General features: G+C 41.9%; 1 protein-coding gene and 1 long non-coding RNA gene across 4 annotated transcripts in view; one reads left to right on the forward strand and one right to left on the reverse strand.

Moving 5' to 3' along the window:
• Positions 1-25,719, reverse strand: part of LOC132391719 (neuronal vesicle trafficking-associated protein 1-like) — a 100,126-nt gene that overhangs the window by 20,551 nt on the left and 53,856 nt on the right. The window lies entirely within an intron of this gene.
• On the forward strand, positions 6,865-13,003 carry LOC132391721 (uncharacterized). The gene is made up of 3 exons (XR_009511334.1): positions 6,865-7,487; positions 8,318-8,404; positions 10,233-13,003. It is a non-coding gene; the product is annotated as an uncharacterized LOC132391721 (long non-coding RNA).

Raw genomic sequence — 25,719 nt, forward strand, 5'->3', positions numbered from 1 at the left:
CATTGGTCCTCGGGCCACGTCAGGACACTCAGGCAATATGCCGATGCTGATCACATCTCTCCATGCAGATCTTCTAAAGGAGGTATTAATTTTTAAGTTACATGCCTCAGTGAAATTCCAGAGAGGTAGGGCAAGTTGGATCAGGCCTCTGGGGTAGAAAATAGTGTGGAATGTGTAGACTCACGGAAAATTTCTGCCTAACAGCCATAAGCAATCTTAGAGGGATACAAGTTGCACAGCATCTGTGAGGGCCAAGGAATTGCTGGTGTTTCAGGTTGAAACCCGATATCAGGACCGGGAGTGGAAGGGGGAGATGTAATTGGTAATCAGTGCTCTGAGGAGAGGTGGAAGATGACGAGTGAGTTGCACCAGGGAGGGAAGGGGAGAGGGTCTAGAGCTGGGAAAAGTGGCAGGTGAATGATAAATGGAGTTGAGTAAGAGAAATAAAATGAGAGGCACATGGAGCAAGGTAGGGAGAGGGGAAATTAAAGATTAATACAGCTGCAGGAATGCAAAGGGCTACTGGTGCCAGATTTGCATAGGTTATGTCAGGTTACTTACACATAAAAGGGTTTTCATACAATAAATTGGAAACTCATTTTGCATCAATGACTCTACAACCTGCTGAACAATCCCCGCTCAGATTCACCAGGGACTCTTTCAGCAAACATGAGACCATTAATTAGTGCACTCCAGTGACCTAGCATTTGTTTTATGGGTCCATATAGTACAGTCTAAAAATAGGGTCCACAAATTCTGCAGTGATTATAGTATGCACAGATGTTAGAATTGCTAATATCTTGCCTGAAATAAATACATACATGGATGCCAGTTTTTAAGTTGCATTCTCTGTTCTAACATGACCTTTATAAAGTAAATTTATGAACATGCACCTGTTCTGTAATACTCAGTTGGGGTCCAGCCACAGTAATTAAAAAAATGGAAACAACCATTTTTCTTTATCAGCAAATGAGAAAGGCTCAAATAACAGACTAATGAGAAATGTGAACTTAAATGTGAAATTAAATAGGTTTTTCTCTCCCCCAGTTGTTCCATCTCCAAAAGGCAATACAAGTACCAGCAAGAACATATCATAACAAACCAATCACTCTACCTTTATGAGCTAGATCCCGCATATCATCATACGGTCAATGAGAAAAAGGCAATCCAACATTTCTGTGAACCCCAACCCCAGCACATTTTCGATAGATACCTTTTCCAGGGTATATGTTGTTTCACAAGGGTATATGTCGTCATCACCTCTTCAGGCAGTGTATATTTACTTCATAAGTGCATTGAATAACAGTGAACGGAGACATCAAGCTGATTTTATATTTGTATGTTCTGAGCTACTTTTGATGAGACTATATCTACCATCTGATATGTGCCAAATGAGCATGAATCTGGGCTGAAACCAGCTTTTGTGTTACAAATAAAATAATATTTACAAATTACCAGTATTAGACTGCCATCACATTATCACTTACATGCCACCATTTGAGCTTGCAGATCAGATTCTTCTAGTGTTATCTTAAATTATTTTCTGTCCGGACAAGAGTCGTTCTACCAATGAAAATCAATGTATGTTTAGGAAATAAAGACTATAATCAGATAAGAAATGGCAATCAAGTGATATCATAAACTACAGAGCACAACACCGAAGGTTCACTGAATTATTGGCTATCCAGATATTGTATTAAAATTTCCCCTATACTTTTTTTTACTACAAAAGAAGATCAGGGTTCTCCGCCGGGCAGAGTGGCATCGGAGACGGCGTCATGAAAGGGCCCGGAAATATGCTGCCTGTATCGCCAACCCCTTCAAGTTCACCAAGGAGTTGCTGGGGCAGAAGCGCAGTGGGAAATTGGCCTGTTCGCAGGAAGACATAGACCAACATCTGAAGAAGGTATACAGTGACCCTGAAAGACAGCAGGAGAGTGCAACATCCTAATACACCCCCCCACCCCCCGAACAGGATGTGCAGTTCGATATGTCAGAGCTGCAGCTAAAGGAAGTCAGAGAGATCATCCGCAAAGCAAGGGCAAGCTCGGCTCCAGGACCAAGCAGCACCTTATACAAAGTGTACAAGAACTGCCCCAAACTCCTGCTGCGCCTGTGGAAGATCCTGCGAGTGTTCTGAAGAAGGGGGAAGATCCCAGAACAGTGGAGAGTGGCTGAAGGGGTATGGATCCCGAAGGAGGAAAACACCACCCAGATAGACTAGTTCCACATCATCTCCCTGCTGTGTGTTGAGGCAAAGATCTTCTTCAGCGCCGTTTCCAATAGGCTGTGCACCTACCTAGCAAAGAATACCTATATCAATACATCGGTCCAGGTGGGTGGCATTTCAGGGATGTCGGACTGTCTGGAGCACACCGGTGTGGTGACACAGCTCATCAGGGAGGCCAGAGAGAACAAGGGCAACCTGTCAGTGCTATGGCTCGACCTGGCAAATGAATATGGCTCCATTCTGCACGAGCTGGTGCAGCTCACACTGACCAAGCATCACATCCCCAGCAACTTTAGGATGAGGGTATCTTCAGGAGCAATTACATAAAGCTGGCACAGTGTGGTGACTGGCATCCTCACAGGGTGCACTATCTCAGTGACCGTTCTCCCTAGCCATGAACATGTTCACTAAGTCAGCTGAACCAGAGTGCAGAGGGCCCAGTATGAATTCCGCTCAACGGCAACCACCAATCAGGGCATTCATGGATTACCTCACAGCCACCACAGAATCAGTTCCAGGCTGCGCCAGTGGCTTCTGCAGGGGCTCGAAAAGCTGGTGGAGAGGGTTTGGATGCGTTTCAAGCCAGCCAAATCAAGATCGATTGGTGCTGAGGAAGGGGAAGGTGGAGAACAAGTTCTAGTTCAGCATCACAGTTACAGCCATCCCAACCATCACAGAAAAGCCAGTCAAGAGCTTAGGTAAGGATTTTGACAGCTCTCTAAGGAACACGGCATCCATTCAGGTGACCTGCAAAAATGGCTGGATGGCTGGCTGAAATCTATGGACAAGTCTGGCCTACCTGGGAAGTTCAAAGCCTGGGTGTATCAGCATGGCATTCTTCCCAGGATCCTGTGGCCCCTCCTCGTCCATGCAGTTCCGATCTCGACAGTCGAAACCTCAGAGAGGAGGGTCAGTAAGCACGTCAGGAGATGGCTGGGGCTGCCGAGGAGCCTGAGCAGCATCGCCCTCTATGGACACCACAACAAACTGCAACTGCCCTTCAAATCCCTGGAGGAGGAATTCAAGGTAACAAGAGCCAGAGAAGCGGTACAATCGAGGGACTCAAGTGATCCAAAGCTGGCTAGAGCGGGGATCCAAGTGAGGACTGGCAGGAAGTGGAGGGCAGAGGAAGCTGTTCAGGGAGCAGAGGCAAGGCAACGTCACAGGAGGCTGGTGGGAGTGGTCACACGAGGTCAAGCTGGGCTAGGATCCTTTCCAACTCCCCAAATGGACACCATCAGAGGGAAGGAAAGGCGTCGCCTAGTTCAGGAGGAGGGGAGAGCCCAGCAGCAGAGGAGATGACAGCCTGCAAGGCAGTGGGAATAAAGTAACAGGGAGCTTGGACAACATGGGAGAATGCAGTTGAGAGGAACGTGAGCTGGGCTGAGCTTTGAAAAGCCGAGACACACTGCATCCAATTTCCCATCCAGGCAGTGTACGATGTGCTTCCAAGCTCATCAAACCTGCACACATGGGGCAAGCAAGGAGCCCAGAAGCACATCCTCAGCAGCTGCACAAGGGCACTTGGTGAGGGACGGTACCGATGGAGGCATGACCAGGTCCTGAAGACCATTGCTGAAGACATCAGCTCAGGAGTTGAGTGGGCGAAGTGATCCCAACCCTCTAAGCAGGGCATTGCTTTTGTCAAAGCTGGGGAGCAGTCAATACCCACCAAAAGAACATCAGCAGGTATCCTGACCTCTGCAAGGGACTGGCAGCTGTTGGTGGACCTCAAAAGCAGCTGAAGTTCCCCAACCATATCACAGCCACTACCCTGCGACCATTGTCCTTGTGTCTGAGTCTACGAGGCAGGTGGTGATGCTGGAGCTGACAGTCCCATGGGAAGATGCCTTTGAAAGGAAGCTATCGAAGTGCGCAGGACTGGTCAGCAACTGCCCGCAGACTGGATGGAGAGCAAGGTGTCTCCCAGTGGAGGTTGGTTGTAAGGGATTCGTAGTCTGTACCTTAGCCAGAGCCTTCAGCAATTTGGGCATCGAGGGAGAGTGCAAGAGGAGAGCCATCCGCAGTATCACTAATGTGGCAGAGAGGGCCTCAAGGTGGCTGTGGCTCAAGAGAGGGGAGCCATGGAGTCATGTGTAGCGAGCCATCTAGACACAAGCTGGGGTCTGATCAGCCCCAGTTGGGTCACCTGGAGGAGGGTGTATGATGCTGAAAGACCCGAAACACCCGATGATTCTAGGAACATCACTGATGATGTGTCCAGAAGCATCAGATGTATGTACACAACTAAAATCATTAATTTGTATCAAATGCCTACCTATTGCAAATGAACAAATTAAAATAACAATGTTTAGGGTAACTATTAGTATCGCAGAAAGTTGTTGAAAGCAGAGGTAACTGTTTGAATTTTGAAGAACATAATTACTCCCTTATATAATTACATATGACTTAGAAGGAGGTGTTTACAGCCAGTCAAGTCCATGCTGGCTCAGTAAACAATCCTATTCATTTTAGTTCCCCCTTGTAAATATTCTTCCAGCATACTCATCAACTGCTCCCAGACTCTGCTACTCACAATTTGTAGCATTCAATTAACCTATTAACCTGGATGCCTTGGGAATGTGGGAGGAAACAGGAACACCCAAGGAAAGCCCAAGCAGTTACAAAGAGACCAGGACACGAGGTGGCAGCCCTACTATGTGCACCACCATGTTACCCACCACTGCCATTAGGGTGGTTTAGTGACTCATTCAGAACAATTAGATGCAGCATACAGGTTTATATCTTTTGCATCCTTGTTTGCCTTGAGGTAAACATTCATGCCTTCATTTAACTTTACAAGTACAAAGCAGCTTTCCACAACAAAATCACCAACTTTTCCTCATTTTAATGAGGCCAGTCTGAAAAAAATCACTAAGCAATTACCATCAACAGATCACTTGCAATACCAGAGGAAACAACACACTGGACCATTGCTGCAGCACCATTAATAATGCCTGCCATGCTATTCCACGCCCTCACTTTGGGAAGTCTGATCACCTGGCTGTACTTCTACTCCCTGAGTATAGACAGAGACTGAAGACTGCAGCACCAGTAGTGAGGACCAAGAAGGTATGGACAAGGGAAGCACAGGAGCACCTACAGAACTGCTTTGAATCAGTGGACTGGATGTATTCAGAGATTCATCTTTGAATCTGGAGTTGTTACCGACTTCTTTAAAAGCTGTCTCGATGAATGTGTGCATACAAAATCTTACTGTACATATCCAAACCAAAAGCCGTGGATGAACCAGGAGGGACATCATCTGCTGAAGGCCAGATCTGTGGCATTCAAGTCTGGCGACCCAGGCCTGGACCACAAAACCAGGTATTATTTGCAGAGGGCTATTTCAAGGGCAAAGAGGAAATTTCAAATTAGGTTGGAGGTGACATCAGATGCATGACAACTTTGGTAGGGTTTGCAAGACATTACTTCATACAAAGCAAAACCCAGTAGCTTGGATGGCAGCGATGCTTCACTACCAGATGAACTCAGAGCCTTCTATGCACACTTTGAAAGGGAGAACACAACTACAGCTGTGAAGATCCCTGCTGTACCTGATGACCCTGTGATCTCTGTCTCAGAGGCCGATGTTAGACTGTCTTTAAAGAGAGGAAACCCTCACAAGGTGGAAGATCCCAATGGAGTACCTGGTAAGGCTCTGAAAACATGTGCCAACCAACTAGTGGGAGTATTCAAGGACATTTTCAACTTTTCACTGCTACAGGCGGAAGTTCCCACTTGCTTCAAAAAGGGAACAATTATACCAGTGCCTAAGAAAAATAATGTGGGCTGCCTTAATGACTAGCACCTGGTAGCACTCACATCGACAGTGATGAAATGCTTTGAGAGGTTGGTCATGACTAGAATGAACTCCTGCCTCAGCAAGGACCTGGATCCATTGCAAATGGCTATCGCCACAATAGGTCAACAGCAGATGCAATCTCAATGGCTCTTTACACAGCTTTAGACCACCTGGATAACACAATCACCTATGTCAGGATGCTGTTCATCAACTATAGATCAGCATTTAATACCATCATTCCCACAGTCCTGATTGAGAAGTTGCAAGACCAGTGCCTATGTACCTCCCTCTGCAATTGGATCCCCAATTTCCTAATTGGAAGACCACAATCTGTGCTGATTGGTGATAACATCTCCTCCTCACTGACTATATACACATGACTGCGAAGCTAGGCATAGCTCAAATACCACCTATAAATTTGCTGATGCTGCAACCATTGTTAGTAGAATCTCAGCTGGTGATGAGAGGGCATACAGGAGTGAGATATGCCAACTAGCGGAGCAGTGTCACAGCAACAACCTGGCACTCAACATCAGTAAGACAAAGGATTGTAGATTGTAGACTTCCAGAAGGGTAAGACGAAGGAACACATACCAATCCTCATAGAGGAATCAGAAGTGGAGAGAGTGTGCAGTTTCAAGTTACTGGATGTCAAGATCTCCAAGGATCTAACCTGGTCCCAACATATCAATGCAGTTATAAAGAAGGCAAGACAGCGGCTATACATCATTAGGAATTTAAAGGGATTTGGTATGTAAACAAATATACTCAAAAACTTCTATAGTTGTACCTTGGAGAGCATTCTGACAGGCTGTGTCACTGTCTGGCATGGGGGAGGGGGGGTGCTACTGCACAGGACCGAAAGAAGCTGCAGAGGGTTGTAAATTTAGTCGGCTCCATCTTGGGTACTAGCCTACAAAGTACCTAGAACATGTCAAGGAGGAGTGTCTCAGAAAGGCAATGTTCATTATTAAGGACCTCCAGCACCCAGGACATGCCCTTTTCTCACTGTTCCCATCAGGTAGGAGGTACAGAAGCCTGAAGACATACACTCAGCAATTCAGGAAGAGCTTCTTCCCCTCTGCCATCCAATTCCTAAATGGACATTGAACCCTTGGACACTACCTCACTTTTTTAATATATAGTATTTCTGTTTTTTGCACGATTTTTAATCTAGTCAATATACATATACTGTAATTGATTTACTTATTTATTTATTATTATTATTTTATTTTGTGGGTTTTTTTTCTATTTTATGTATTTAATTGAACTGCCGCTGTTAAGTTAACAAATTTCATGTCGCATGCCGGTGATTCTGATAAACCTGATCCTGATTCCTGAATCTAGGACTGATTTACTGAGATTTATTTCCCCAGCAGAAGACAGGAAATCAGATATGGAGCCATTTGGTGAATACCTACTCAAAATACCAGCATGAAGTTGATACCAGAGGTAAAGGTTATGCAGTAAGACAGCCAATGTGAATAATAAATGGAAATGTTCTTATCTATAACATCTATTTGTATTCATTCCACAGCCATGCAAATAGACAAGATGGTGAAGAAGGTGTGTGGCATGCTGGTATTCATCAGTCAGGGCATCAAGTTTAGGAGTAGAGACTTTATGTTGCAGTTGTACAAGACAGTGGTGAGACTGCACGTGGAGTATTCTGCACATTATTGTCACCCTCTTACAGGAAATACATTGTCAAGCTGGAGAGGGTGCAGAACAGATTTACGTGGATGCTACCTGGACTAGAGTGTCTGAGTTATCGAAAGAGGTTGGCCGCACTGGATCTTTATTCTTTGGAGTGCAGGAAAATGAGGGGTGATCTCAAAGAAATTTGAATCATGAGGGGTATGGATAAAGTGCAAAGCCATAGTCATTTAATCAGGTTTGGGGAGCCCTAGACTAGAGGGCACAGATGCCATATAAGAGAGGAGAAATTTAAAAGAGATCTCACAGGCAACTTCTTTTTGCACAGAGGGCATTGAATGCTTCAAATGAGTTGCCAGAGGAGTGGTCAAAGCCAGTACAATTACAACATTTGAGAGACATTTGGATAAGTTCATGGAGGGGACTAGCTTGGAAGGTTATGGGTTGAATGCAGACAAATGGTATTGATGTGGACCTGTTGGGCTGAAGTAGTGTGGACGTGTGGTTCATTTGCCAGTCAAAAGCTACTTTCACCATGTCAGCCGTTGATTGGTCAGTTTGAAATCTGTAGCAGCTTTTTCCCAATTGGTTGCCTTGTGTACAATAGCTCTGGTGTCTGGTTTCAGATATCCTGGGTATAAAGAATAGCACGTGCAAGAGGCTCTCTTTCTTCCCCTCGTCTCCAGGGCATGCTTCCCTGGACCATTGAGAAGGTATGTTCCACACGCACTTTTAACCAAGTATCTGCTTGTTGAATATTTAGTTTTATAGTTTGTGTTACTTGGAGGGACCTATATGTTTGGTCGAATTTCTTACTGTTTGTAAATAAATACCTATTCATAGTCGGTGTTTACAGTCTCACTAAATTCATGAACCTGCTTCAACATTACAGCTTGTTTCTGTGCTGTATTAATCTACGCAATTCCACTTACGTTAAGACTCCCAATTAAAAGTGATGCAAAACGCTCAAATTAAATCATTTAAAAAATAAAAAGATTCTTACAATGAACCTTCATTTTGAAAGTTTTTGTTGTAGCCTTGAATCTCAGCACAGTGTTAATGCTCAGCTTCAGGTTTTATGTTCTCTACCCAAATGACCTTGCCCTTCAATTCACCATATCAACATTATTTTCTTTTATAAATACCCTGTGGTATTTGGAAAAACAAAGTATTGAAATGACTTATTTTATGCTACAAGTAACCGTGTAACAATGTAACTTTACTTTGCCACCAATCCATCATGACTGAATGGCCCAACTCACCTGACCACAAGAACAGGACTGAAGGAAGCATTTAATAAACAGCACCACTACTGTGTTCAAGGTTTCAAATTACAGAATCATTCTTTGTACAGCAATCTTGATAGTCCCATTTCTACATTCTTGCCCTGCAGCCCTTCAAATTATCTTGCCTTGTGCCTCACCATTCCCCTTCACTTCCCTTCTTGAAACACTGAGAGACTGCTTGCATTCATAGTTGGTTCCGGATGACAGCCACCCTTTGTGACCTTATTACTTACATCCTTCAAATGCATGAGAAGTAACAATCTTTACGTTACATCTCCGTCTAAATGTGCAATGTGCAATTTATAGTAATTTATAATAAATATTATGTACAACAGGTTCAATATAACATAGAAATACAGTTGCATCAGTATGAATGCTGTGGAAGAAGCTGTTCTGGAGCCTTTATGCTACGATACCGTTTCCCTCTTTTTTCCTGCTAGAGTCGTACAGCACAGAGACAAGACTTCCAGTCCATTTTACCATTCTACACTAATCCTATTTCACTGCATTTGGGTCTGTAGCCTTCTATAACTCGGTGATTGAATGTTTGTCTAGAGATTCCAGACTCTAACCAGCCACTGTGTGAAATATATGTCTTCAGAATCCTTCTAAACCTCCTACCTCTCACTTTAAACCTACATCCTCTTTCCTGAGACACCCATACCAAAGGAAAAACAGAATATTACCTACACTATCTTTTCCTCTTCTTAATTTTACACCTTGTCAGGTCACCCCTCAGCTCCTCCATTCCGAGGAAAACAAACCCAGCTCATCCAGTCTCTCCTTATAACAGGAATGCACCAGTTTTGGTACAATCTGACGAGTCTCCCATGTAGCACCTCCCACACAATCACATCCTTCCTATAGGATGGAGACCAGTTTGGAAGGAAACATAAGATAAATAACAGCACATGAGAGTGTCCAATACATGTTCCTAACCAGATAATCTCAAAGAGTTTTTGGTGAACTTTATTGATATAAATTTGGTCCTGTGTTTTATTTTGTGCTCTGGACTAGAGTGGGATTTGAACCCATAATCTTTGGCAATGGAAAATGGTACCCTCTAATCCATAATTGATACCCTGTTATTAAACTTGATATACTAATTTAATATCCTTGTTAAAGATTTGTAAGAAATGTAATCTTCTTTTCATCCCTCATTCTGCCAAGCTAGTGATCATTTTGATTCTCATTGGATTTTTTTGATAAATTGGCCAGTGTGATACAACAATAGAATAAAGCTCTCTTTTCATAGTGGCATCAACGAACGGTCAAGACCTACAATGAAGGCAACAATAAGGCTAACAGTCTGATTAAACTTTGTATGAATTAAAATGCCATGGCAACGTAGCGATTGGCACAACACTATTACAGCCTGGGGTGCTGGAGTTCAGTATCCTCTGTAAAAAGTTTGTTTGTTCTTCCCATGTGCATGTATATTTTGTCCCACAGTCCTAAGATGTACTGGTTAGAAGGTTAATTGATCTTTGTTAATCGTCTTATGATTAGACTACAGTTAAAAAGGTGGGTCGCTGGATGGTAACACTCATTGGGCTGGAAGGGACTGTTCTGTGCCGAATTGCTAAATATAAAAAAACACATTAAACTTAATTGCTACAATACAAGGTTGAGCTCAAAAGTCAGTTAAAGACATTTTAAGGTCAGACACTATACATTTATTTAGAGCCTTTGATGTAATAGAACTTCTAGGTGCTTCTCAAGCGCATTAGCAAGCAAAGAACTCTGCTCTACAGAGATATTAGAATAAGAAACTTGATTGATGTGATATATATAAATGATGAAAATGTAGGTAGATTGCTTAGTAAGTTTGCAGACAGTATGAAGATTTGTGGTGGTGTGTACAGCATAGAGGGCTATCAAGGTATAAAGCAGGATATAAATCAATTACGGTTTGGGGAGGAGAAAGGGTTGATGAAGTTTAATTCAAGCAAGTATGATAATTTTGGACTCTGGAAAATCAAATATAAGGGGAAAGTATAAGGGAAAATGATAAGTATATAACAGTACTAAGTATGAATGCATCTTATGGTTTAACTCCATAGCTCCTTGAAAGTAGTCACAATGAGATAGAGTGGTGAAGAAAGTATATGGTATGCTTGCCTTCACAGGATGGGGCACTGAGTATAAGAGTAAGAAAGTCATGTTGCAGCTACAAAAAAACGTTGATTAGACCTTTGGAGTGCTGTGCGTAACTCTGGTGGCCACACTACAAGAAGGATGTACAAGCTTTGGAAAGGGTACAGAAGAGGTCTATCAGGATACTGCCTACATTAGAGGATATGAGCTATGAGGTGAGATTGAAAAAAAATTGTCTTCTCTGGAGATCGGAGGCTATGGGTAGACCTGACAGAATTTTATAAAATTAAGAGAGGAGTAGATAGTGCAGGCAGTCAGAATCTTTTTCCTAGAGGCCATTAATTTAAGGCAGTGAGGGATGTTTGAAGAGAATGTTTGTCTTTTATCTTTTTGTACACAGAAAGTGCATGGTGCCTAGAATGGGCTACGAGGGGAGTGGAAGCAGATACAATAGTGGTATCTAAGAGGCTTTTAGACAGACAGATTAATACATAGTGAAGGAAAGGATATGGATCCTGAACGGGCAGAAGAGATTTAGTTTGGCATTGTGTGCAGTGCAGACGTCATGAGCTATACTGTGCTATGAGGTTAGATTGAAGAGAGGATTTTTTAAATTAATTTTTTATGAGTTTCTACAATGTGACAAAAAACAGTAAAAAAAGTTTATACAGTGCAAAACAAACTTATCAAATGTACAGTTCATAACAATTAAGGAAAAGCACCCATAGTAGAATCGTATAAAATTAGTTACCACCCCACCCTCCCACTACCCAACTCCAAGCCAATCTTACGATATATAAGAAAGTTAATATGAACTTTTAACACCACAGAGCTGTATTTATAAAAAGGTATATTGCCCACCACCTGAAATATAATATGTTTACATATCAAAAAAAAAACAAAAATCTTAACCGAAAGCAGCTGCAAATAAGGGATTTAAATGCAAAAGAAAAAAAGGGAGGGTTGCACCCTTAATCTAAAGGGGAATTATGAAAATATTCAAGAAAAGGTCCCCACACCTTTTGGAACTTTATGTCCAAATTAAGAAGTAAATAATGAATCTTTTCAAGGTCTAAGCAGGACATAAAGTCTCTGAGCCATTGAGCATGAGTGGGTGGAGCAGCATCTCTCCACCTAAGAAGGACTACACATCTGGCCAAAAGAGAGTTGAAAGACAATGTACGACACTTAGTTGGAGGCAGATACATGTCAACTTCTCCTAAAGTACCAACAAGAGCAATCAGAGGGTTAGAAGAGAGCATTTTAAAGGGTAGAGAAACTAAATGTTCAAAATGGAATTTCAGAACTCAGAACATCAGGGGAACAAAAACTGATTAAAGGAGAGGCTCTAGTTGTTGGAATATGAAATTCCTAGAGGGTTATAGGGTGGAAAGGGTTAGAAAGATGAAATGGGGGAAGAAACGGTGATACTGCTAGAACACAGCAAGGAGAATTAATAGTGGGTGATAGTCACTGTTCCCTCAAATCTGGACTGGTGTGTGGCTGCACAGTAACTGAAAAGCCCTTGTTGCTGCACAGCTAGAATTTTCTTTATATAATGTTAATATAATTTTATAATCTGTGTTAATATAATTATGAAATACCCTGCAATTATGTATTATTGAATAAAACCCATAAATTTTCTAAATAATAAATGTACCACAACCTTTACTTTGAAATATTTTAGAACTTCAATGCATTTACTTTGTCAGTGTTTCAAGCTACAACATTGTTACAAATTGCAACAATAAACACAGAATAGAAGTCGGTAACTCCCTGGTATAAACCACCAGCCCACTGAATATCGACACCATCTAGTCAAAACATTTTTCTTTTGCCATTGCTCCTGTCACTTGTTTTGACTGCCTGAAATCATTTATGAAAAGGTTTACGAAGTGACAGATTTTCTTTGTTGTACTGTAATTTATTATACCCTTTAATGAATAAATAAGTTAAAAGTACGTGATTTTTCAGTTTTCATTCTAAATATTCATAGTATGCATGTTACAAAAAAAACACTTGAAGCATCGTGCAGTTTTCAGGCTGTGTAAAAAAATTCCTGCTCAGATCAATGCTTGGTCCGCGCAGCTTTAAAAAGAATTAGAGAGAATGTTGGAAGTAGTGCAGCAGTCGGAAGGACACCACTGCGGTCGATTCACTCAATTTAACTGTATATGTATTAATGAAATTAAGGTAAAAAGAGATTGCTGAAATCAGTTTTGTGACAAAATACACTAGCTGGGGGAAGGTGACATTTCATCTTTGGTAGACTGCATTTTGAAAAATAAATTAAAATTGTAAGTCTTCAAATTATTTCTAGTGGGAAAAGGCCCAATGGCCTTTATCAGTGTCACAAGACCATATGAGCAATAATAAGAAAGTATGTCTGGTCTGCTGTTCGATCATGACTGATTTATTTTCCCTCTCAACCCCTTTGCTCTGCCTTCTCCCCTTACCCTTTGACACCCCTACTAATCAACTAACCTATCAACTTCCACTTGAAACATACCTAATGACTTGGTAACAAATTACCAACAAATTTGTTGGCAAATCTGTGGCAACAAATTTTAAAGATAACCCACCCTCTGGCTAAATAAATTCCTCCTCATCTCTGTTCTAATAGGATATCCTTCTATCCTGAGGCTATACCCTCAGGTCATTGCCTCTTCCACTATTTGAAACATTCTCTCCATGTCCACTCTAACAAGGGCTTTCAATGTTCAGTTGGTTTCAAAGATATCCCCTCATTCTTGTAAAATCCAGCAAGTACACACGCAGAGCCATCAAACACTCCTCTGATTTTAACCCTTTCTCAAAATGAATGCTAACATTGCATGTGTCTTCCTTACTACCAATTTAACCTTTAAGTTAACTTTTAGGGAACCTTGCACTTGGACATCCAAGTCTGTTTGCACCTATAATTTCTGAATTTACTCCCCATTAAGCAGAAGTCTACACTTTTACTTCTTCTGCTAAAGCTCATGAAGATATACTTCCCTGAACTGTATTCCGTTTGCCACTTCTTTGCCCATTCTCCTAATCTATCCAAGTCCTTCTGCAGTCTTCCTGCTTCCTCAGCACTATCTGCCCCTCTGTCTGTATTTGTATCGTCTGCAAACTGGACAACAAAGCCACCAATTTAGTCATGGGGCAAGTTTGACCTGAATGAAGATATTAAACAAGCAATGGGAATGAGAGGTGCGCACTAATTGAAGTACTGCATTTTATGAAATGATCAAAGACACAAGTAATACACAATTAACATTGTCTCTTAATATCCAATTTTCCTAGCATGGATTCTGAATTTTTGTGGTCAGAGTGCAGAGAGAAATGACTAAAAGATACTTCATTTTTATAGCACCAAATCCAGAATTTGTGGGATCAAGCGGAAACTGCTCAAAAAAGCCATCTCGTAGGCATTCCTTCTCGAGATCCAGATTCAACCTGTTTTTTCCCAATCCCCCTGCATACTGAAATATAATACCTTCAGTTCAATATTGACTACTCTGCAATTCAATTTTGTCTCCATGCTTCTTGAAGTTAAATTTGTATGCCTTTGTAAACTTTGTTTTACTCTTCATCCTGGAGACGACAGTAACCTTTCCTGCATTCTCCTTCCCTTTTACTTTATCCTAAGTTGTTGACCCTCCCCCCCAACTATTTAGTTGAAAGCTCCATCCACAGCCCTAATTATAGATTCACAAGGACCCTGGTCCCAGAATGGTTCAGATGGAGCCCATTACATTAGAACAGCTCCCTCCTTCCCAAGTATGAGTTCAATGTCCCACAAATTCAAACTACTTCTCCCACATCAATCTTTCAGCCACACATTTGGTTCTCTGATCTTATAAACTTGACACCGATTTGCACGTAGCTCTGGTAAACAGTACAGAGATTATTATCTTTCTGTTCTGCATTTTAATTTAGACCCTAGCTGCTCAAATTCCCTCAAAAGAACCTCCTTCCTTGTTCTTCTAACGTCGTCATTTCAATCTGGACAACGACAACTGGTCTTTCCCTTCCACTCCAAATTTCTCTGAAGATGAGATGTCCCAAATCCAGCACCAGACAGTCAACACAGCTCTCAGGACTTACGATCCTTGCAACAGAGAATTATGACGATACCTTTGACTATACTATGCGAAATTGCAATCATATTTCTCTTCACTCCCCCTTCAAGAATGGCTTCGCGAACCACAGTACCACAGTTTGGTCACAGTTTGGTCAAGTGCATGGCATCATTAATGTGAATAGGTAAGAGGAAGCTGTTTCAAACAGCTAGGAAAAGACTTAAGGTGAATTTAAATTATGTTGATCACACTTTGGAAACAGTGGGGTAAAATGTAAAGGAATACCTATGTATGATCCTCATGATGTTTTGCTTTTGCTGATTTCTCTCCTGAGGTTTCCATAATTCCTTATGATAAAGGAGGAGGTTCAGCCCATCAAGTTTATGCTGCCCCATGGAGCAGGCAACATAACCTGATTCCACCATGAATTATCCTTGTAATTATCCCTGTAAACCTATTCACACCTTGGACTAGTTACAAAATTTCTTCTGCATGATAATTCCATGCAAACCATATTGAAAATCTCATTTGGCTCCAGAGGGCATTGCACCAACATCAAAGCACTGTACTGCTGAGTATGTTCTCACTATTCTGAGTTTCACTGATATTCCACCAGCCCACCCACCTCACAATTGCATGAAAGAGAGCCACCTCCAAAAAAAAAATAAATTGGTACTACAAACAACCATTTCCCTTCATATATGTGTCCATTGTTTGACATTAATTCATGCCTTCTCATTATCACTTTCCAGAAACCAAGTAGAAAACGGGCAAAATATGAAAGTAGAAAAAAATCATAATTTGTGCAGCTTAGGTATAGAACAAGTGGCACTCCAGTATCAAGCCTGTACAGAACACTTCTGGAATTTCAAATTATTATTTTCCCTGCCTTCAGGGGTGGAAATGGGCTAGTCAGATCATAAACTGACACTCAAGAAACATTAGGTCAAAATGTTACAGCTTTACAACCCTTGAAGTTCCAACAAATTTCATAATTCCTGCAAGCATATGGGCAGATTTGGCTACTGAGATAGGTTCACAATGATGCTGATCACAAAAGCAAGGCTTTCAAGCTTCCTCGTTGAGGATGTTTTGTAACACACAAGTGCTCAGTGTCCATACATTCCAAATTTTTCAGCTTATAAGTTGTACTCTGTCTAGGGAGAACTTCATCTACAACATTTTACCATATGGTTGAGCTGTCTCCTTCAATCTCTCTTGTTTATGATTTGTTTACAAATGGAACATCTGCCAATGTGTAATACATTTTCTGCTTCTTTGATTAAGGAAGATGTAGAGAATGTGTGGTGGGGATGTTCCAAATGAAGTAATAGTCTTTCTATTTTACTGCCTTGCTTTGCTCCATACACTATATCTAGAAGTTTGGCACCATTTGGTACTCCGTGCAACTTTTGCTCATACCATTTAGATGGCCACAAACAGCCCCTTCCTTCCTTCATTACTGGATAGTACACCTCTCCAGATCCTCACAACCCTAGCTGCACATCCAGGGAAGCATCACGAGACAATGTTGAAAGCAGAGTGCAAGAAAGCAAAGGGAGGGGATTGCACTGGGATCCGGGAGAGGATCAGTTCGATGCCCAGCTCACTTGAAAATAAACTGGACATCCTGCGCCTGAGATTGAAATAGCAAGAGATGAAGAACAAATGCACACTCATTCTCACAGAAACATGGCTTCAGGAAACCATCCAGCTGGAGGGTTTCGGCATGCGGATTCCAGGCGATCTCACTGGTGTATGGATGCCTTAGCATTAGCATTCCACTGTTCACCAATGATTGAGTTCACTTTAGTACAGAGTGAGTTCCCCATAATTGTGTTGGTAGCTGTATATATCCACCCCCTCCCCCCTACCACTGCTAATGCCCGTGAGGTTCTGCATGAGATCTACAGCACCATCAGTGACTTTCACCCTGATGGTATTGTTACGTACCCCGTAACTGGGTCACTTACCAGCAAAGATAGAGAGGTCCGTTGAAGTCTGATAGTACTATTTTTAATGGTATTTATTGATAAAAATACACAAAAATAATATCAATGCAAACATACATATAATATACGTCGTCAATACTAAATCCAAAAGCGCAGGTATAATAATAATCAACAAGAAATAGCTCTATCGTTGTCTAGGCGATAATGTATTGTCTGATGGAAATATAAAAGTCACTTTTGTTCATTCAAGCTGCAGCTTTTGGTTGGAGAGAGAGACGGATTAAAACTTGCCCATTCCTTTTATGATGTCGATCCTTCGAGAGTCGTTGGGGCTGATTTCTCCTTTAGCTAAGCTGCCTTCCGTGGTAGGGCCTCAATCCGGGGGCAACGGGAAAGGACACACATGGGCCCTCCAGCGGCTATCGCTATTAAACGCCGTCACGGAACTTCTAGCGTTTCTCCTGGTGCGTGTCAAGGGCTTTTCCCCAGACCCTCTTTTATCCTGACTCACAGGGTCTCAGATGTCACTCAGGGTGGAACGATGCCGTCCCCCAACCAGCCCACGTTGCCTGAGGGCTTCCATGAAGTACAGTATTCAATGCACAATTCCGTCTCCAAGAGACAATGACCTGTTCCGTGGCTTTGTATCGCGGAGGCCAGGACATTCCAAACGTCTCTCTCTCATTTCCTGGGTCTCCTGACCTGACTTAATAGCGATCTTGCGATTCTCAAAAAGGAGGGGGGGGGCACAGGTGTAACAGTATCTTCATTGTTACTAGTGACTTTAACCATGTGAACCTCAACACAGTCCTGTCTAAATTACACCTGCATGTTAGTTTTGCTACCAGAGGTGAAAATACATAGACCTGGTATATACTAACATGCCAGCTGCATATAAAGCAGTTCCCTGACCCTACGTTGGGCTCTCAGAATACTTATCCAACTATGCTAATTCCAGCATACAAACCACTGATTAAAGGAGCCAAACCAGCTCTAAAGGTGGTGAAAACCTGGCCTGAGGGGGCAATCTCAGCATTGTAGGACTGCTTTGAAAACACAAACTGGAGAATGTTCAGGGAGGCTGCTACCTATGGCAACCATGTTAACGTCGGGGAATGTGTGACTGCTGTGACCAGCTACACAGAGAAGTGTACTGAGGATGTTACCAACACGAAACACATCCCTATGAGGGCAAATCAGAAGCCATGTCTTACTGCAGAGGTCCAGGCATGGCTGAGGAATCATAACAATGCCCTTAGATGGGGGATGTGAAGGCATTTAGGGAAGCAAGAACTGTGCTTTCCATGAAACAGGAGCAAACTCAGAGAATATACAACCATCTCTGTGATACCAGAGACACGAAGTGCTTGTGGCAAGGAATTTAGAGGATTACGGACCACAAGTCTACACTGGCCATCAGTGAACAGAACACCTCCCTCCCCAACAAGCTAAATCTCTTTTACACCTAGCGTGACATACAAAACAAAGTGCTGGCAAGGAAGGCCCCCTCTCCCCCAGGGGAGCAGACAGTCCATCTGCTGAAGCTGAGGTTAGGAAGACCCTGGTCAGGACAACACACTGTGTAGCCTGATAACATACTAGGTTGGATTCTGAAAGACTGTGCGGTCCTGACAGATATATTCAACATCTCTCTGGCATAGTCCACTGTCCCCTCTGTTTTCAATGCAGCAACCACCATTCCAATGCCAAAGAAGACAACAGTAAACTGCCTAAATGGCTTATCGTCCAGTGGCATTAACATCAACCAATTTGAAATGCTTTGAGTGGTTGGTCACGGAATCCATTAAAACCTTTATCCCGGCTACATCGGACCATTTCCAGCCCACTTATTGCTCAAATCAATCCACTGACAATGTTATAGTCTCTGCTCCACTCTGTCCCGTTCCACCTGAACAATAGTCTCACGTGCCAGGTTGCTGTTTACAGAATTCAGTTCACCATCATACCCCAGAAACTGTCCTCACTGGGCCTCACCGCATCCCCCCCCCTCCCAACCCTTTAATTATGAAGTCATTCTACCTTATCCTGGAACACAACAAAAACATATGTTCAGTGCTTCCTGTTATCTAAAGTACATTTAAAAGTTTGTGATAAACATGCATCCTATAACTGAAAAGGCAGTAGTCTGATCCTGGATATTATAAAAAGAGTCCCCGTGAGGCACAGCGAAATATTGTCTGCTTGATGATATGTGATTCAGACCATATGCACTGCTGTCTGACTCCAGGGTCTGCCACAGCTGGGTTTCTGTCTCAGCCAAGATCACCCTGATTAATCCAGCAATGTCACACATGCTGCCTGACTGCAACTGATTCCAGCTGGCACGCTGGGGGGGGGGGGGGGGTCATTGAAAATCCATTATAGAAAATAATGATTGCTTCCACTGAGTTCACTTATTCTGTTATTGTGTTCAGTGTGCCTTCTACGTATACATCTTAATTTTCTTGTTTACATTTTGATTTACCATTACTGCCGGCTGATGATCAATTCACTCAATAATTCTGTAAAGCAATTAAACATCGTGCAGCACTTGCAGTACTGTATCATCTTACTCATTCATACTGAGGATAAGTCTCATCATATTAGCTGCAATTTTCTGCTTTCGGATCACATAATCACCATACAGTTTGAAATTGCAGTAGATATTCAAATTTATTAATAAATCCACAATCACAGCAGATTTATTTGAGCTTTTGGAAGTATATTGTTACATACCCCATAACTGGGTCACTTACCAGCAAAGATAGAGAGGTCCATTGAAGTCTGATGGTACTATTTTTAACAGTATTTTTTGATAAAAATACACAAAAATAATATCAATGCAAACATACAGATAATATACGTTGTCAATACTAAATCTAAAAGCGCGGGTATAATAATAATCGATAAGGAATAGCTCTATCGTTGTCTAGGGGATAATGTATTGTCCAATGGAAATATAAAAGTCACTTTAGTTCATTCAAGCTGCAGCTTTTTGGTTGGAGTAAAAGACAGGTTAAAACTTGCCTATTCCTTTTATGATGTCAATCCTTAGAGTCGTTGTGAGTTGATTTCCCCGTTGTTAGCTAAAAACCGTTCTTCCATTTTAAAGGCACACCGATTCCAGGGCAAATGGAAAAGGACGCACGTGGCCTTCCCACCGGCTTTTGCTATTATGGGATCGCTAGCGTTTCTTCTGGTGCATCTGAGGGGCTGTTCCCACGGACCCTCTTTTATCCTGACTCACAGGGTCTCAGATGTCAATCAGGTTGGGATGATGCAATCCCTCCACCAACCTCCCCCTCGGTTCATTGCCTGGGGGCTTCGATGCATCATACAGTATTCAATACACAATCCCTTCTCCAAGAGACAATAGCAGGTGTCAATGATTCCGCCTTTCAGAGGCCAGAACACATTCCAAACTCTTCGTGGATTCTGCATGTCTTTCTCTCATTTCCTGGGTCTCCTGAACTGACTCAATAGTGATCTTGCGATTCTCAAAAAGGAGGGGGCTACCCCGCACCCTTTGGCCCCTCAGAGCTGTGGCACATTCGTAACAATATCCAGTAAAAAATACAACTGTCTCCCACAATACAACTTAAATTAAAGGAAGCATCAGTTTCAAGCTTTCAGCATAACTGCCTAGGGTCTGGATTTCACCCAATTTTGGCAAACTACATTTGACGCTAATGCCATACCACCATACTGGGAGACAGCAATTTTTTTTTAAATCTTGCTTTTTCCAATTTAAAAGTAGAAGCTAACTTAGAGAGCAGCTACTGCATGAACCCACATGTTGTTTCATTTGCATATTGCTCATTGGGAAAAAGGTTAATGATGTTTAAGGCACTCTCCATTGCCAGCCAGAAAAGCTATGGAATTACACAATAAGGTCTCAATCAAGAGTATCTCGTGCAGAGTTGCTGCGACCTTTAACTTCCTAATCCTGCAATAGGGGTTGCTGGAGTCACACAAAATAACTTCAGCATACAGCATATTATATTTCTTGACACAGGACAGTGATTATAAGTCTAGATTCTGATATTCCAGTGCAGTTTCTCTAATTTACAGCTGGGTTTCAACAACCTATACAATGCACACCTCCTCCCCTTTGTTACCTTCCGATCCAATTTCTGTTGACAATTCAGATATCCATATTACAATCTTGCCAATTGTGCAAACTAGAATGAAAAATATACTGTGCATTAGGGTGAATTGCAACGGGGAGTGTGATATTCAATTTCTTCATGAAGAGAATGTCTGCCAGTAATGTGCGCAAACACTTCAAAATCCTTTTAATGCATGACTTAAGTCTTTTGAAACATTATGTGCAATTATTTCCCCTACTTCCATTTTCAGGCAAAGCACTTTCTGATATCAGAATGTGCTCTCTGTATCTAAGAAGTGAAATGAATAGATGTGCTCTGGTAGAGTGGATTCCATTGTCATGGCAAATCTCAGACTGAATATGTTGCAATGGATTCCACTACCTCAGAATAGAATCTTATCAATATGATGATGCAACAAACGCCTTTTGGAATTGGAGTTTTATTGTCCCAAGTACAGTGAAAAGCTTGTCTTGTATACTGTTCATACAGATCAATTCACACAGTGCATCGAGGCAGTACAAGCTGAAACAACAGCAGAATGCAGAACAAAATGTTACAGCTGCAGAGAAAGTGCAGGTAAACAAAAAATGTGCAAGTTCATAACAAGGTAGATAGATCAAGAGTCGATGTTATGGTACTAGGGAAGGATTCAACAGTCTGTAACAGTGGGATAGGAGCTTTCAGGCCTTTGTATTTTCTGCCAGTGGAGAGGGGAGAAGAGAGAATGTTGAGGGTGGTTGAGGTCTTTGATTATACTGGCTACTTTATTGAGGCAGTGAGAATTATAGAGCAAGAGAGGACAGTCTCCAGGAGTTGCTGAGCTGTGTCCACAACTCTCTGCAGTTTCTTGCAGTCGTGGCAGAGCACTTTCCATACCACATTATGATGCATCCACATCGGATGCTTTTCATGGTAGGGGTCAACAGAGACACACCAAATTTCTTTAGTATCCTGAGGAATCAGAGGCATTGGTAGGCTTTCTTGGTCACGGCATTATATGATTGGATTAATAAAACTGAAACTATCTAGTAATTTAATAAAAGCCATATAAATAACACAGGAAATTGATGATATTTAGGCTGCACAATGGTGTTACAGGTAATGCAGCTCTCACAGCTCCAGTAAACCACATTCAATTCATATCTCTGTGGCATCTTAGTGGAATTTGCACATTATTTATGACCAAACAGGCTTCCCCTGGCTGTTCCAGCTTCTTCCCACAATCCAAAGATATGTCAGCTGTAATTCATTAGCTACAGGCAGAACTATGCTTCCCAGTGGTGTATTTTCAGTTATATGCAATGAAAGGGTAAATACAAAGTACAACTAATTGTGATGGTATTGATAAAGTACCAGTAAGAAAGGAGTGAAGGCAAGAAATGGTTCATTACCAATGTGAGTGGTTAATTATCATACTTAATGTTTTACCTGTGAAGTATTAACACATGAAACAATATTTGTCAAAATATCACATCTCTGATAGATAACCATTGCTGAAAAACACTATTTTATACTAAGCAAAGTCTAGTTTGTTGCCAGTCAGTGTGACAGCAGTAGTCAAGTTGCTTTGCAGCAGTCTTGATACCGACCATCTCTCAACAAGCTATTAATTTGATAATTGCCTTATGGACGTTGAACAAAAGAACCTGCCTACCAAATCCACTAAATAAAGAGCCCATGGACAGAATTCCTTTCAATTATTCTTGCAGTTAAAGCATATTCCATTTGATATTCCCTCTGTACCTCCCTCTGTAATTGGATCTTCGACTTCCTAACTGGAAGACCATAGTCTATGTGGATTGGTGATAACATATTCTCCTCAATGGCGCACCTCGGGGGTGTGAGCTTAGCCCATTGCTCTACTCTCGGTATACACATGACTGTGGCTAGGCATAGCTCAAATACCATCTACAAATTTGCTGACAATACAACCATTGTTGGTAGAAACTCAGGTAGTGATGAGAGGGTGTACAGGAGTGAGGTATGTCAACTAGTGGAATGGTGCTGCAGCAACAACCTGGCACTCAATGTCAGTAAGATGAAAGAGCTGATTGCGAACTTCAGGAAGGGTAAGACGAAGGAACACATACCAATCCTCACAGAGGGATCAGAAGTGGCGAGAGCGAGCAGCTTCAAGTCCCTGGGTGTCATGATCTCTGAAGATCTAACCTGGTTCCAACATATTAAGTCATAAAGAAGGCAAGACAGCAGCCATAGTTTATTAGGAGTTTGAAGAGATTTGGCATGTCAACAAATACACTCAAAAACTTCTATAGTTGTACCGTGGAGAGCATTCTGACAGGCTGCATTACTGTCTGGTATGGAGTGGCTACTGCACAAGACCAAAAGAAGCTGCAAAGGGTTGTAAATCTAGTCAGCTCCATCTTGGGCACTAGCCTACAAAGTACCCAGGACATCTTCAGGGAGCAGTGTCTCAGAACGGCAACGTTCATTATTAAAGACCTCCAGCACCAAGGCATGCCCTTTTTTCACTGTTACCATCAGGTAGGAGGTACAGAAACCTGAAGGCACACACTCAGTGATTCAGGAACAGCTTCTTCCCCTCTGCCATCTGATTCCTAAATGGCCACTGAAGCTTTGGATACTGTCTCACTTTTTTAAAAAAATATACAGTATTTCTGTTTTTGCACATTTTAAAAAATCTATTCAATATACATAATTGATTTACTTGTTTATTGATTATGTTTTATTTTATTTATTATTAATTTTTCTCTCTGCTAGATTATGTACTGCATTGAACTGCTGCTGCTAAGTTAACAAATTTCACATCACATGCCAGTGATAATAAACCGGATTCTGATTCTGATAATAAGGTGGACTCTTGACCTCAGAATCTATTTCGTACTGAACCTGCAGCTTTTGCTGCATTTACTCTGGACTGTAACACTTGGTTCTGCACTCCGGATTAATTGAGCATGCCCACAAGAAAACAAATCTCGGGGTTGTACATAATTAGACATATGTATTTGGATACTAAATTTAATTTGAACTTAGCTATTACTTGATTTTGTACTACCTCAAAGCACTGTGGTAATGAATTGATCTGTATGGACAGTATGCCAGAGATTTTCATTGTACTGTGCATGTGACAATAATAAACCAATTTACCAATTTAGTCCTTCAAGAAGTACACATTCAGCCCATCAAAGAACAGCTTCATTACACATTTACTTCCCTGTAACATATTCTCTCTTTTAACTTAGATCACAAACAAAAATTGAATATTAGCTTAGAAAGTTACTACAGTGAGTATAACTGCCCTCTCATTGGGTACTGCACTTTATTTTATTCCCTGTATTTTGGGAAGCATGCAAGATTCTTAGAACATTTGGTTGTACCAAGCAAAATGGCAAAATCTGATAACGTGGTTGTAGAGTACAAGAAAAACAAGTTTTCCAGATTTCCAGCATATGCAGAATCCCTTGCATTTATAATAGTTTTCAGTGGCAAGGCTGGTGATTCATTTTACTGACACACTTCATCCAGAAGTGCATCAACAACATTGTCCCCCAGAAGCTGGTCAGGATCTTCCTGAACCAGAAACCCTGGATCAATAGTTCTGCGCGAGCAACACTTACATCACAACATCGAGCTTGCATCGCTGGCGGTCAACTAGAGCTCAAGAAAAGCAGCTATAATCTGCGCAAAGCTATCAAGGCTGCGAAACAACAATATAGGGACAAGATTGAGTCAAGATTCACAATGAATAGCACACATGACTTGTGGCGAGGGCTGCACACCATTGCAAAACCAAATGTTGTGGTGCCGCCAACATTGTGGTTTCTCTCCCAGGTGAGCTCAATCACTTCTATGCTCAGTTCGAGGAAAACCTGGTCATCTCTGAGGCTGAGGTACTCAGATGCTTCCAACGAGTGGACAATTGCAAGGCTGCAGAATCGGAAGCATCCCAGGGCGAGTACTTAGGTTGTGCACAGCAGAACTAGCAGGTGTGTTTACAGACATTTTTAACCTCTCCCTCTCCCAGTGTCAAGTGCCCTCCTACATCAAATTATCCACCATTGTTCCTGTACCAAAAAAAACCAAGGTTACATGCCAACATGCCTGAACAACTGGCATCCTGTTGCACTCACATCAATAATAAGCAAATGCTTTGAGAGGCTGGTCAATGATTACATCTACAGCTTACTACCACCCAAACTGGACCTCCTACAATTAGCCTACCAACACAACCAATCGACAGATGACACAATAGCCACTGCTCTACATACCATCCCTACACATGCTTATGTGAGAATGTTGTTCTTGGACTACAGTACAGCATTCAACACTGTAGTTCCAACCAGGCTCAACAAGAAGCTCAGAGACCTCGGCCTTGACCCTGCGTTGTGCAGCTGGATCCTGAACTTCCTGTCAGATCGCCATAACTACCTGGTATGGGAGCCCACCTCCAACCGTCTGTCTCTCAATACAGGAGCCCTTCAGGGCTGTGTACTGTCCCCTCCTTTACTCCCTGTATATCCATGACTGCATTC

Source organism: Hypanus sabinus, chromosome 3 (assembly GCF_030144855.1).
Source record: "Hypanus sabinus isolate sHypSab1 chromosome 3, sHypSab1.hap1, whole genome shotgun sequence".
Lineage (NCBI taxonomy): Eukaryota > Metazoa > Chordata > Chondrichthyes > Myliobatiformes > Dasyatidae > Hypanus > Hypanus sabinus.